General features: G+C 45.0%; 1 pseudogene; it reads left to right on the top strand.

Annotated features, from left to right (window-relative positions):
* The first annotated feature begins 5,804 nt into the window (after positions 1–5,804).
* On the top strand, positions 5,805–5,921 carry LOC126093761 (5S ribosomal RNA; annotated as a pseudogene).
* Positions 5,922–13,971: the final 8,050 nt, after the last annotated feature.

Here is a 13,971-nt window from a genome sequence, read left to right as displayed (position 1 = left end):
GATTCCTGTTAATTCTGATATTTCATCCTCAAATTCGTGCTGCTCTACTTGCTGACACCACATTTCGTTCGAGTCATAGCGTCGAAAGGTGTTGTGTAGCTTGACAAGGTTTGGCGGTGCTACTTTTGACTTTGATCAAATCTACAGTACAGTTCTTCCAATTATAAACAGATAACGCTTCCCAGTTCTAAGGTCAACTTTTGCACATTTTTCCCTTAAGAAATCCATGCCAAAAATTCACCGTTCCTTCAGTCCTTTCACTACTAGAAAAATTACATGAAAAACAATACCTTCAATTTTCATTTCGATCATGGTTTGTGCCTCAATTTCAAATGGCTCTGAGAACTATGGGACTTAACTGCTGTGGTCATCAGTCCCCTAGAACTTAGAACTACTTAAACCTAACTAATCTAAGGACATCACACACATCCATGCCGAGGCAGGATTCGAACCTGCGACCGTAGCGGTCGCGTGGTTCCAGACTATAGCGCCTAGAACCACTCGGTGTACCTTAATTAATTTAGATTTTCCGCCTATGGCTCCTAATATCCTGCAGTTCTGCACTGGATAGGTCGGTGAAGCTTTGTGGCTGTCAATCTCTTTAAACAATGCCTTCGACATAACACTAATTCTTGCGCCAGTATCCACAAGGATATGAGGAGGTATTTTTCCTACTATAGCCTGTATGCTAGCTTGTACTATACCATCCGCTTCATACAACTGTGGTTCTCGCTCATTGGTGAACAAATCACGTATGTCCATTTCATCTTGATATCTTAGCAAGTTATTACCAAGGTAGCATGGATCGCCCCCACGACTATTCATGGCCAGCATTGGGGAGCGTAATGAGGCCACGTTTAGTTTAACGCCCCATTATTACTGTTTGTAGGTGTTTCGTTCGTCACTTCTATAATATTCACCCCCGACGTGTTGTTACTCCATTGCACATTGCGATCATGATGTTGCCCTGAGTTTACAGGCGTAATGTTACTTTGACCTTGGGAATGATAGTGTTGATTGCTAATCGGGTACTGCCACTGCAGATTTCGTGGGTTAGCCGTGTTGTTGCTAAATTGAGGCTGGAAATTACAGTGAGCGTTACCCCACTGATTTCCGTTATTGTTCCTATTCCAGTTTCGCTTCCGGTTACCGGAATAACCAGAGTAGTTTCTGGCCCCATTTTTTCTTTTTCTTTTAAAATCCTGGATTAAAATTTTGATTATGGTTGTTATTGAAATTGCCTCCCGAATTCGGGCCTGGCATATGCACTGCTGCGACGGTAGCGACTAAAGCCGGTCGTGACTTAGCCGCGCACGCTACATTGTTGACGCCGTGCTGCGGCTGGCGCTGCGAAGGCTGGTTGCCACCGCTGCTACGGAAATTATTTTGATTGGTGTGGCTTTGTCTTGCGTCTTCATTAATTAAGTCACGTCAGACAGAAAATACTCCAAATTGCTTTCGGGTACTTGTACTAGCTTCTCACGAATATTTAGCGGTAGTTTAGCTTCCAGAATGCGTAGGTCGTCCGTGTGTGTGTCACTGGTTCATCCCAGAATCTTGTTTTATTTAAATATTTCTCATTGTACTTTCGGGGTGATCCAAATTTTGGAGTATATTGTTCACGGTTGAATAAGGCTTTTATTAATCTCTCTTGCGCGCCATGTAACCAATAATTTGAAAGAAACGTGTTTTCAAACTGTTCTAATGTCTGACAAGTTTCTGACATTTCCATCGCCCATAACGCTCCATCGCCTGGGATATAACCCGTAACATATTGTATCTTTTGCTGTTCCGACCCAGTTTTAGGCAATACAGTTTTGAATGATTTTATAAAAATTACCGGATGCACGGATTTTTTTTTCCGGGATAAACACTTGAAATTGACGGTGTTTTATAAGACTCTCTTCAAACAAAACTGATGATAAAGTGAGTTCAGCTGTCTGCTGTTCCCTTCTTTCGTCACGGTGTCGTTGGTTACCGTACACCTCATAGTTTGGTGGATACACATGTATATTCGGGGCAGGATATTCACTGACCGCACTATCGCTCTTACCTGTGGGTATGTTGTGAAGTTCTTCCGCTGCATGTTGGTTTCGTTCTTTCATTGTTTCCTGTTTAGTTGCTCGACTATTTGATTCTGCCAACCTTGTAAGTCGTGTGTCAAAGTTTTCTGTATCTGGCCTATGTCAGTTTGCAGTTTAACTGCAGATGTGTTTTGTGTAGTGTATATTTGCTCCATTGTGTTACTTATTGCTTTTTGTAGCTCTGTTTCTAGAGTACGGTTTATGTGTGTGTCTTTTTCTTCTAAAAAGTCCTCGAATTGCTGTTTCTGCTGTTTTGTTAACTGCTCAACTTTATTTACAGCTTCCTGCATTTTTGTATTGACCTCGGTTTGCTGTACACTCATGGTATTGAAATTTTCAGTTAACTTACTTATCTGATTTGGCACATCCTTAACTGTGGTTTTCAAATTATCAATATCCCGATTCATACAGTTTAGATCTTCACGCACCACTTCTATTACCTGATCCGCTACCTCTCTTTTTAGTTGTGTCAGTTGTGTCGTCACGTTAATTGCATTTCAGTAAGGGTTTTTACATCGCTGTCTAGCTTGTTCATTTGGTCTGTTACATTCCTTATCTGTGCTGTGACATTTTCTATCCGTGTATTCATTTGGACTGTTACATTCTCTATCTGTGCTGACATTTTCTATCTGCATCGTGACATTTTCTGACTGTGCATTCATTTGGGCTGTTACATTCCCTATCTGTGCTGTGACATTTAATATTTGTGTACTCATTTGGATGTTGCATTCCCTGTTTGTGTTGTTATTATTCAACATCAGCATACTGCCTGGCTCTGCTAGACCTGGTACATCTGCGGAATCCGGAACAGTTTCTAGAGTTGACATATTTTCGTCTGTAGCTTGCGACTGAGTACCACTAGTCGCTGCGACTGCGATATCTGTATCTGCAATGTTTTCCATCTCTTTGTCAGGTATAGGTTGAGCAACTGATTCCTCATCTGACAAATTATCCATCTTTTTGATTTGTGATCTTAATTTCACCATAGCTGTATGTACTTGTAAACCAGCGAGCAACTGAACTTCACTACTATTGCGGCTCGTACTACCCGTAAACAAATCAGAGATGACGTCGCGCTCTTTCGCGTAATTCAATGTAGTAAAATATGTCTCTGGTGAAACAGTAGACTGATAAATGACTTTCACGCGCTCAGTCCGCCATCTGGTGACGTATTCACGCATATTTTTCTAACAGCAATCTACAAATCATCTAAAAAAAACTGAGATTTTGAAAAGAAAAAAAATGCGTGCTACGGTGTGGGTGTCGGAAAAATGCTATTCAGTCCCACATTTACGGTCAACTGAAAGCGTTGTAGTGCTGTTGTCTTACCTTAGGTATTTTCTTTTGCCGGTCGTTTTCTTAGTAGTCGGTTAAAAATCTGATGTTCCAGAAGCTCCTCCTTTTTTTCAAAATTTTTATTTTATGGATATGTGTGAATTTTATGGGCTGATTTCATTAGTAAATTTGGTGACCTTAGACGCAGTTAGCGTAACATGTAACAGAAACAATTGACTATAGTCGCAATAATGGATGGGAAAAATTACTTAAATATTTCCACTTAAAATTTGTACTAAATTTTTCTGAAAATTAACAAACGTCATGACACTCGGTCGTCATTTGTAACGCGTCCTCTTATATTATTATGTGTGCTATTATTATTGTTAGAAAAACTTTATTCAGTCGGTCGTCAAAATTTTGAAACAAAAGTTATTGTGGATGTCGCGTAATAAATATATCGCGTGAAGCGCTGTTGCGACACAGGTAAAGATCAATTGTGGAAACTAAGCCACTGAATATTACAAATAATTTTACTAAAGAATACAGCCGACTGACTACATCAAATAAGAGGGCACGTACATTCGCGAATGAGTGGTCAAAAAAAAAATCGTTAATACTTTGTAGGAAATATAGTTACGCTTGGACACACTCAAATGTATGCGAACATACGAACGGGATAGAGGCACATACATTTTGAGTGTAATCATCCCCCGTGACCTGGATAAAAAGAATTACAGTTAAATGCATTTTTCATCTTAGAACGTAAATGCGTGCACGTCGAAATTAAATGAAATGGAAGACTGCAGGTTCTGAATGTCGCGGCAAATATATTGAAATAGGCGGTACCGGCCACGAAAGGAAAAAGATGAACACATTCACGTACCTCCATTGTTGAGCAGCGTCGCCGTGAAGATCGTCGCCTCCATCTAAATTCTTTGCATAAAATTAAAATAATAGTAACAATTTTCCAGAATTTCAGGAGCTGGGACCCATGGGATCACAAAAGACGAAATCTCTCTGCTTTAAAATCACATTCATTATTTAACCCAATTTTATCAATAAGAAATGGCACAGCACGTCTTAACATTAGGACAGGATTACAGCGAAAGGTAACTTACTCTAAAGCTAATAAAAGATGAGCGTAAAGATTCTTTTGTTCGGCAAATGCTTTACGCATTAATCTCTGGTAGTTGAACTAGTCTATTCATAAAAAATTTATATAATTCCTTTACAGACCAAACAGATAATGGTGAAAACTTGTCAAGCCACAAATAAAAGCGAGTGTCTCCTTCTCCATTTGGGAATATTTACACTGAGTGTTTGTCAGTAACTCGCAAGCCAAACCAATCGGCCTGTCCTGTGAACCACATTTGTGCGAGACCACAGCTTCGATTCCTCACGAGGAAGCGTCCACTGTCAAAAAAACTGGCTCAGTTGGATCGAAAGGAACAAGGCATTGGTCACTCAACAGGGCATTTATAAGTTTCTGTAATGAATCCAGACACTATTTGGTCCAAACAAAAGGCACATTCTTCCGGCGCAAACGATGCAGCGAAGCCGCGATCAGGACTGCGTTGGATATAAACTGTATATATGTCAGCCTTTCGAGAACTGACTGCAATTGCAACTGGTTCCACGGGACAGGGAGGCCCTGCATAGTCAGCAAATATAAGTGAAGGGGACGAACACCTTGGCTATTAACCACTGACTATTAACAGACTGAAAAGAGGCACATTTGTCAAGGTGACAATTCAAATCTGCAGCTGAAAGTACTTGAAACAGCGTACGAACGTTACTGATATGACCCTTCGTTGTACGTCCGGACATCACAACATGATCGGAGTAATTTGAACAGAATGGAATTGTTGCTGTTCTAAGTAGCGTCGGAATACGGTAGGCGCGGAAGCGCTCCCAAAGGATAAGCGGAACAATTCGAATTCAGTCTTTGAATAACAGTGGCCTGCACCAAGCCTTTCCACTAATTCCTCAGGATGAGGCAACATATATCTATCAATTATCGTTTGTGAACTCGCAGTGGATTTAAAGTCAACAAAGAGGAAGTCTTCCAACAGGCTTTGGTAAGATTACCGTGGGAGAAGCCCGTTGACTAGCCGGGATGGGAACAATAACACCACTGTTATGCCATTCTTCAAGTTCACTTGCAACTTTGTCTCTAAGTGCATGAACAACGGGATGCACCCAATAAAACTTAGGCAGTGAAACGTTTTGACCGTTATATGCATTAAGTTGCTTGCCAGATTTTGTCAACTGTGATGAACCGAACTATTTATATGTGGCACGATTAAGCAATGTTACGGTAGCGCCAGTGTCTAACTTAAGTCGTACACACAACGCCCGGCAATGACTGTGACTGTCATAGAACAGCACTTAGGTGGGGTGAAGGCACATCCTGAATTTGGTCGCCACTACACTCATTCTCATGGCAACGGCCTTGCCGCAGCGGATACACCGGTTCCCGTGAGATCACCGAAGTTAAGCGCTGTCGGGCGTGGCCGGCACTTGGATGGGTGACCATCCAGCTGCCATGCGCTGTGGCCATTTTTCGGGGAGCACTCAGCCTCGTGATGCCAATTGAGCAGCTACTCAACCGAATAGTAGCGGCTCCGGTCAAAGAAAACCATCATAACGACCGGGAGAGCGGTGTGCTGACCACACGCCCCTCCTATCCGCATCCTCAACTGAGGATGACACGGCGGTCGGATGGTCCCTATGGGCCACTTGTGGCCTGAAGGAGTGCTGTGCTGTACACTCATGCTCATAAATGAAGGATAATGCTGATACATGATGAAACAACGCTCTGGTGGGCGGTTTGCGAGTTTAAATCTCCTCGGGCTAAGACCATGGGGTGGATTTGACCTGCGGTCGTCGCATGGTGGCGCTGGCAGCAGTCCACATACGCAGAGGTATGTTGGTGCATGTCAGAGTATGGTGCAGCGAGTAAGTGTGCAGACGTTTTCAGACGTGCTAATGGTGACTGTGTGTTGAAAATGGCTCAAAGAACCATATTGATAACGTTATGAGGGGTAGAATATTAGGGCAACTGCAGGCTGGTCAAACACAGCAGGTCGTAGCACGGGCCCTCCAAGTGCCACAAAGAGTGATCTCAAGATTATGGAAAGGATTCCAGCAGACAAGAAACGTGTCCAGGCTCTACAGTACGGGACGTCCACATTGTGCAACACCACAAGAAGACCGACATCTCACCATCAGTGCCAGTAGGCGGCCACGGAATACTGCAGGTAACCTTGCTCGGGTCCTTACCGCAGCCACCGAAACAGTTGTTCCAGACACACAGTCTACAGACGACTCGACTGAACAGACATAGTTTATTCGCTCGGAGACCTGCAAGGTGCATTCCACTGACTCCTGGTCACAGGAGAGCCCGTAAAGCTTGATGTCAAGAACACAGTACATGGTCATTGGAACAGTGGTCCCAGGTTATGTTCACGGACGAGTCCAGGTATTGTCTGAACAGTGATTCTCGCCGGGTTTTCACCTGGCGTGAACCAGGAACCAGATAACAACTCCTTAATGACCTTGAAAGGGACCTGTATGGAGGTCGTGGTTTGATGGTGTGGTTAGTGCACGTACACCCCTGCATGTCTTTGACAGAGGAACTGTAACAGGTCAGTGTATCGGGACGTCAGTTTGCACAAATATATCCGCCTTTTCAGGGGCGGAGTGGGTCCCACCTTCCTCCTGATGGAGCTGCCATCGTGGAGGAGTACCTTGAAACAGGAGTGGTCTGCCTGTTCTCCAGACCTAAACCCCATCGAACACGTCTGGGATGCTCTCAGTCGACGTATCGCTGCACGTCTTCAAATCCCTACGCCACATCAGAAGCTCCGACAGGCACTAGTGCAAGAGTGGGAGGCTATACCCCAGCAGCTTCTCGACCACCTGATCCAGAGCATGCCAACCCGTTGTACGGCCTGTGCACGTGTGCATGGTGATCATATCCTATACTGATGTCGGGGCACATGCGCAGGAAACAGTGGCGTTTTGTAGCACATGTGTTTCAGGACGGTTTTCTCAACTTATCACCAATACCGTGGACTTACAGATCTGTTTCGTGTGTGTTCCCTATGTGCCAATGCTACGAGCGCCAGTTTTGTGTAGTGCCACGTTGCGTGGCACCACATTCTGCAGTTATCCTTAATTTATGAGCATGAGTGTAGTACTGGTAGCCAGTTTAGGAAAAAAACTACATCCACTGAGTGAGCAGATGCTCTGCGCTCACGAGAGCTAACGTGGGTAGAGTTCTTTTTCTTTTGCAAGCACACGGACTGCACATGACCTGGCCTTCCACAAGCAAAGCAAGTCGCGTTCCGCGAAGGTCCATGTTGTCTTTTGCTCGTGAAAAAGCATCGGTGACACGATTTCACAGCAGACACGCACGTTGTTGACACTTGTTTACTCTGGACACCGCGCGGTAGCCTATTAGCGCGCTGCGGTCGATCGCACAGCCGTATCTGTTAGTCTATTTGCGGTGCACTGCAAATGGGAGCTACCTGAATGTTTCCCATGGCATTATCACACGTGTCCTGATGTTCAATAATCCCTAAAACTTGTTTCAAAGTAGGATCTGAATGTTTGAGAATTTGTTCAGGAATCGTACTGTTTGGCAGATTGTACACATTACATCACTACATTACTGTCGATGGCTACATTGGAAACGACACTGTTGTGTCTGACCCCGAAGTCCAGTGACCTTCTGATGGAATGTCTGTTCTGACGTTTTCGGCACTCGAAAGAAATTGTAACGAACTGCAACACCTGTACATGATCCCCCTAATAATTAGTGAGGGCGGAAACAAAATCTTCGAAAACTTCTGAGTGAGTCCGTGAACACCTCTGCCGGCTGTTCATGAGAAATAAGGAAGTTTCACAGTACCTTGCACTTGATGTGTAGCACAATGAACTGAGTGCATTACTCGTTCCCGTTCTCTTTTTGTTTATCGAAAGCACAGAATAGCGGAATGCATGGAGCCGACGTTGTGGATGTGGCTGGCTGTTGTGGCGAAGTTGATGCAGCAGCGGTTTGTGCATTAATGAAATGCTGAACAGCCGTCATGAAATGCGACATTTAGTGGTTCTGAAACTGAATAAAATGCATTAGATCAAAGCCAGCAGCAACCGGAGGCGTAGGCGCAGGTGGTGTAGGAGGCGGGTTGGAGACCTTTTTAACGAGTGGAGAATGGAGATAAATATTAGTGACACGCTGTGACGGAGTGACGTAGAGCGAAGGCGGCGTTGGTTCTGTAATCCGCCGTGCCAGATGTTGTGTCGGCTGCAGTGGGAGTCAGCAACGACAGAAATAAGGAAGGAGAGAAATTGCGATGGCCGGTAACAGAAATTCAAAATGTCCTGCGCACTAAACTTTAAGAGTAATATAACACTTCATTTCTACAAAGTGAGAGAGCCATTACTGAACTTGCTGTATACTGAAGCACCAAAGAAAATTTTATAGGCGTGCGAATTCAAATACAATGTTATGTAGCGGACTAACGATTAATGAAGAGAATTGTTCAACGTATCAGAAGTGCAACCCTTACGCAAATTGTGGAGAATTTCAATGCTGGGCCATCCACAAGTGTCAGCGTGCGAACCATTCAACGAAACATCATCAATATGTGCTCTCGGAGCCGAAGGCCCACTCGTGTACCGTTGATCACTGTACGACACAAAGCTTTACACCTCGCCTAGACCGCGCGGGGTAGCCGCTAGGTCTAAGGGGTGTCTTGTCATGGTCCCCGCGGCTTCCCCCGTCGGAGGTTCGAGTCCTCCCTCGGGCATGGGTGTGTGTGTGTGTTGTCCATAGCATGTTAGATTAAGTAGTGGGTAAGCTTAGGGATCGATGACTTAAGCAGTTTGGTCCCATAAGATCTTACCACAAAATAACAAAATTTACCTTGCCTGGGCCAGACACTGGACTGTTAATGACTGGAAACTTGTTGGCTGGTAGGACGAGTGTCGTTTCAAATTGTATCGAGGGAATGGACGTGTTCGGGTATGGAGACAGCCTTGTAAATCCATGTACCTGCATGTCAGCAGGGGTCTGTTCAGGCTGGTGGAGACTCTGTAATGATGTGGGGCGTGCGCAGTTGGAGTGATATTGGATCCTGGTACGTCTTCACACGACACTGTCAGGTGACACGTACGTAAGCATTTTGTATGATCAGCTGCGGCCATTCATGTCCATTGTGCTTTCCGGCGAACTTGTGCAATTCCAGCAGGGCACGTCCAGAACTGCTACAAAGTGGCTCCAGGAATTCTAAATTTAAACAGTTCCGTTAGCCACCAAATTCCCCAGACATGAACATCATTAAGCACATCTGGAATGCCTTGTTCAGAAGAGATCTCCACCCATTGTACTCTTATGTATTTATGGACAGCCCTGCAGGATTCATGATGTCAGTTCCCTCCAGCACTACTTCAGACATTAGTCGAGTCCATTCCACGTCGTGTTGTGGCATTTCTGAGTGCTCTCGGGGGCCCTACACGTTATTAGGCAGGTGTACCAGTTTCTTTGGCACTTCAAAGTATGTGCTTCTGTGTCTCCTATGTGCACTTACTCATACCGATTATCACTGCAGGCAGAATGGATGCTAAGTATTGTTTTCCTATTACTCAGTACCGATGCTCTCGAAGTCTGCGACAGAAATGGGCCGCTAGCGATAGGCCGCTGCTTAAATCAGCATTGACAGGGGGCACTGGACTCTTCCTGGAGGTGTGGCCTGCCCACTCTTTTAATTGGCGCGTGATTCAGCGTCCTTTTGATGACATTTCGTGCGCTACATTGGTCGGTGTGCAGTCGATGTCTTAGGACTGCACAGAGAGTGCACAAAAAATAAATCAGGCAAGTGGGAAAGTTCTGTCTGTTCTAGCGTCTTAGCACAAAAACTGAAGGGGATAGTCACCTTGAGCACCACATGTAATAGCCACATTACCCTAAAGGCATGTCTTCTAGCAGCAGAGGCAGGATAACCAGCAGGAAGTGCAGAAATATCTCGCCTGTGAATCATCATGGAATAATGACTCGTCCGACGAGGCAGTTGCTAATAATCCCCGACCACACATTGAGACTGAACCAAAGCTTATGGATCGCTGTCACCATACCATGACCAAGGGGGTTCTCCGTATCCCACAAGTGGGAGTTGTGACGGTTGACAATGCAACCCCTTGTAAAGATAGCCCCATCTCACATCCTCTGTATGAACGAGCGACAAAACAGCCACCGCGGAGGCAAGTCCATAGGTAATATGGCCTGCACGTGTTGTAAGTGATGCAGATAGGAGCATCTGCCGTGAAAAAAGGTCCTTTACAGTCGTCTGGCTTACCTCACGCCGGCGGGTCTTCTACGGGGCGCTAATACCGGGTTCACTGTCAAACATTTTTTATTTCCCTCTTCAAGAGGATGTACGTCCCTGGAAACGCATTTCTGGTTGTATGTCCATTTGACCTTTTTTGCTCCTTATACTCTGGTGGTTCGTTTCATGCAGTCACTGTCAAATATCATATACTCTCATCTTCAGGGAGGTGTACCGTCCTCGAAACGCATTTTTCGCCGTATGTATATATGACCATTTTTGGTCTTTATGCCCCTGTAGATTGTTTCATGAAGCTTTTTTCTTTCACATTTAGCAGTCAGCCTGTATGGTTGTTCATAGCAATGTTACTAAGAGGACTGTTCAGAAAGTAATGTCCGAAAGCCCACCCATCTGCCGCGTGGTTTAACGAACTGCTTCCCGAGCGGGAAGGCGTGTCGATCACCGGCACGAATCCGCCCGGCGGATTAGTGTCAGCCGGCCGAAGTGGCCGTGCGGTTAAGGGCGCTGCAGTCTGGAGCCGCAAGACCGCTACGGTCGCAGGTTCGAATCCTGCCTCGGGCATGGATGTTTGTGATGTCCTTAGGTTAGTTAGGTTTAAGTAGTTCTAAGTTCTAGGGGACTAATGACCTCAGCAGTTGAGTCCCATAGTGCTCAGAGCCATTTGAACCATTTGATTAGTGTCGAGGTCCGGTGTGCCGGCCAGCCTGTGGATGGTTTTAAGGCGGTTTTCCATCTGCCTCGTCGAATGCGGGCGGTTCTCCTTATTCCGTTTCAGTCACATGATGTCGGCGATTGCTGTGCAAACACTGTCTCCCTCCATGTACACGTACACCATAATTACTCTACCACGCAAACATTTCGGGTATACTTGTCTGGTAAGAGACGTTCCCGGGGGGGGGGGGGGGGGGGGGAAATTGGGGCCGAACCACAGAATAGCCCTGGGTTCGGCGTGTGTGTGTGTGTGGTAGGGGGGGGGGTTATGAACACTGAAGGCTACAGCGGGGCAAAGCCTCTTCGTCCTTTCTATGTCACCGGTTCAATAAATACATACATACAAGGTGCGATAGATGACGAAATGGAAACCACAATGAAAATCAAAAATATCTTATTTGCAACACTTAAGATACACATTCCAGCTACTTCTCTGCATAGTCACTGCTCTAAGACACTTGTAATAGCATTGTACCAACTTTACAATACCCTCATGATAGACAGTAGTCACCTGTGCTTTCTGCCAATTCCCTACGCTGATTTGCAGCTTCTTGTCTGCTCAAGAATGCTGTCTTCATAACCATCGGTTCATGTGAACAGAGATGGAATACAGGGGAAGAAAAGTCCGGACTGTACTGTGGGTGGTCGAACAGTTTCCACAGAAAACGCCGCAGGAGCGTCCTCATTGACCCTACAACTGTCATTGAAGAATAAAATGCATCATAGCTACTTTGTGTGGACTGCATGAAATAATGCGAAATCTCTCACTGGCTCTCCTACTTGGCAGGAGGCACTATTATTCTAGGCATTTTTACGTGTTCACTGTGCGCACGTAACTGAAAAGAGGGCGTGATGCTATCGAAGGGCATACTAGAGACACTGCCCAACATATCCAAGCAGAGTTTCATTGGATTTTCACTGTGATACCCATTTAGCGATCGATCGGACCCTCCTATCCGAATAGCCCTCCCAAATCGTGTGGAATACCTTGATGATTTCAAGTCTGTGCATTTTTTAATACTATAGATTGATTAAACCGTAAGTTGTGTAGTAAAATTTTAAACAATTAATGAACAATCCTTCAGATCTACTTTACAGTCCAATTCCGTAGGTGAGTGGTCAGTGTGGCCTCCGTAAGTTGTGTAGTAAAATTTTAAACAATTAACGAACAATCCTTCAGATGTACTTTACAGTCCAATTCCGTAGGTGAGTGGTCAGTGTGGCCTACTGCCACGCCGTGGATCTGGATTCAATTCCTGGTCGTGTCAGGTATTTGTTCTTGATGAGAGGACTGGACTGGGGTCCATTCAGACCCGTTATGCCAACTTAGGAGCTGCTGAATGGAAAGCTCTTGAAAGCCGACAGCGGTCGGGAGAGTGTTGTGCTTAGTCCGAGCCCCGCGATACCGGACCCAAATGACACCATTGGCTGGGGATGATACGGCGGTCGGGCAGAGGCGATCGGCTCGCCTGAAACAGAAACAGCGGAGCTTTGCTTTGCTTCGTTTTTGCTCCATTATAGATGTTTAATTCAAAGTTTACTCTAAACTGCTGATTTTGTTGGTAAATCAGAAGTGGGCTTGTTTATACCAGGAACTACGTGCTCCACGACCGCCTTAATGAGAGCCAAGAAAGAAAGAGTGGCAGCACTGGTCGTAAATTTTTAATCTGCAGATCGATTTCAGCTGCCATTTAGCTATCTTCAGAGCCACAGGAATAAAAGAAGATAATGAGAATCAGAAATTAAAATACAAATTGAAATCAGATCTCAAATACCTCAGTCTGTAAAACATAAATTTACATACCAACTATATCCAAGTGATCGTTCTCATTACAAATAAGAAACAGTTAGACTAAGCTTGCTGCGAACATTTCCTTGCAGCTAACCTCGTAGGTGATGTCAGTAGTAACTTGCACCTTCTTTGTTATAGTCATTTGTAAACTACATTTTTAAACAATATTAAAAAAAATGAATAAAATGCGGTTGCCTTACGTAAATTTACACTGGTGTCCGTAAACAGAAAATACACGCAGTAGTTATGTTATGAGTAAAAGGAAGAATCCTCATATACAGGGTGCGCATTAATAAAACCGACAAAGTGCGGGGACGGATTCCTGGCTGGAAATGGAGGATAAAAGGACCTATGATTATGATTCGAGGAACGACAAGAAATCGTCCGGGAACACGGTACAGAGCTGCAACGCATCCACGTCACAACAGTATTGTTCAGAGCGGCCGCCCTGGGGTTGCAGGTGATACGGATGGTAGCGGTTGCCGTGCAGGATACACATAATCGGACTTTGGCTTACACCATGTTGGCGGGCTTGCTTGCCCAGAGCTGGCACTAGGGATCGACACAACATCCTGTACAACCCGGTCCTCTAAATCTGGTGTATGCACAGTCCGCCTTCTCCCTCCACGTTCGTCTGAAAGGATCCATGATCACATAAACGCCCAAAAACAGTTTGAAATGTTGTCTGATTTGGTTGGTGTCTATGAGGGTACTTGGTTTGGTATTGCTGTGGTGCCTCTCGACCGTTTCCATA

This window comes from Schistocerca cancellata, chromosome 7 (genome assembly GCF_023864275.1).
Source record: "Schistocerca cancellata isolate TAMUIC-IGC-003103 chromosome 7, iqSchCanc2.1, whole genome shotgun sequence".
In the NCBI taxonomy this organism is placed as follows: Eukaryota; Metazoa; Arthropoda; class Insecta; order Orthoptera; family Acrididae; genus Schistocerca; species Schistocerca cancellata.
Note: the sequence above shows the minus strand (reverse complement) of the source record. Positions and strands in the feature narration are given on the sequence as shown.